This window comes from Culex quinquefasciatus, chromosome 3 (genome assembly GCF_015732765.1).
Source record: "Culex quinquefasciatus strain JHB chromosome 3, VPISU_Cqui_1.0_pri_paternal, whole genome shotgun sequence".
NCBI lineage: Eukaryota > Metazoa > Arthropoda > Insecta > Diptera > Culicidae > Culex > Culex quinquefasciatus.
The window spans coordinates 96655142-96656520 of record NC_051863.1 but is presented as its reverse complement, the minus strand read 5'-3'; the positions used below and the strand labels follow the sequence as shown (position 1 = coordinate 96656520).

Sequence of the window (1379 nt, the reverse complement as noted above, 5' to 3'; positions counted from 1 at the left end):
TCTCTCCTCCGTGAAGTTCTTTGACCGCTTCCTGGCACTGGCACTTCACAACACCCCGTCGAGGTGTAGTCGAAGCTACGACGGCTTTCGCGAATTATCGCACTTCGATACACTGGGCAAATGGCCGATGAAAACCCGGTCGTCATCCTGCGAACCTCTGATCCAGCGAATCCTGGAAAACCCGCCCATCATCATCATCAGTTTCGCCATCCCCAATGGCCGCCCATTCGTTGATCCTCGGCCCTCAGGTAGTGGCTAGCAGAACTGCTCCTCTTTATTGGCGCTTTAATAGGGGAATGGCTGCTTCTGTACACGGAAGACATAAACCAACTCGCCTCACTATTCACGAACACACGCACTCCCCTGCTTCTGTGTCACCGAAATCCTCCCACAACACACCCACTGGTTACTCTTCTTAGCATAGTGCTGCCAACGAAAACGAAGTTGACTTTATAGCTGTCGGCCACCATTGCTAGTACCAACCACTAGTGTCTTCCTTTTTATCTACAAGGACTTCGCCGCACTGGGCTCCTAAGTGTATGAAAGTATGGCACGGAGCGACGGCGCCGAATACCCATATTTACACAAAGAATTTTAGAGCGCCCGCCGCGGGATTCGAACCCGCGACCTCTGGATTGTGAGTCCAGTGCGCGGTCCGATTGATCCACACGGGCGAGACTGCCAACGAATACAACCAACAATCTCAGAGCGTATTGAACGTGCCCGAGCGGTTTAGGCTTTCAGGATTTTTGTGATATTTACTTGTAGAGTCAAAACAGATCAGTAAACTTCACTTATTTGTATATTACACTTTTAAAGATTACATTTTTGCGGTAACACTCGCAACTTTTACGCGCACGATCACATCACTCAACTTTTTGTTGCTAATTTCATTAAGACCTTCGTCGAGCCAATTCTCTACGTTGAAGCCAGACTTGTCCTCCAGACCTCTTCGCCGAGCCATGCCAGACCCCGAACTCCTAAGTCCCGGGTGGACTCTTCACGGCGGCTAAGTCCCGACGGACTCTTCGAGGCGGCTAAGTCCCGGCGGACTAGTCAAACGGCTAAGTCCCGGTTGGACTTCTCAATCGGCTAAGTCTCGGCTGACTTCTCAAACGGCTAAGTCCCGGGTGGACTCTTCACGGCGGCAAAGTCTCGACGGACTCTTCACGGCGGCTAAGTCCCGGCGGACTGCGGCCTCCACCGCTAAGTCCGGCTGGACTGGGGCCTCTGCTACTGGTGGCTGCTGGCGGGTCCGGCTGGTCTGGGGCGTCTTCAGGATCTGGAACTGGACTGGGGTTGAACTGGCTGGAACTGACTGGAACTAACTGCCCTCCTCAAGAATTTTGGGGTTTTTATAGTCAGTCCCCGAAAACTCT

The 1379-nt window shown here is 52.6% G+C and overlaps 1 non-coding gene across 1 annotated transcript; it reads right to left on the bottom strand.

Moving 5' to 3' along the window:
• Positions 1 to 600: 600 nt before the first annotated feature.
• Positions 601 to 674, bottom strand: Trnav-cac. Its single transcript has one exon. It is a non-coding gene; the product is annotated as a tRNA-Val (tRNA).
• Between the last annotated feature and the right edge of the window lie 705 nt (positions 675 to 1379).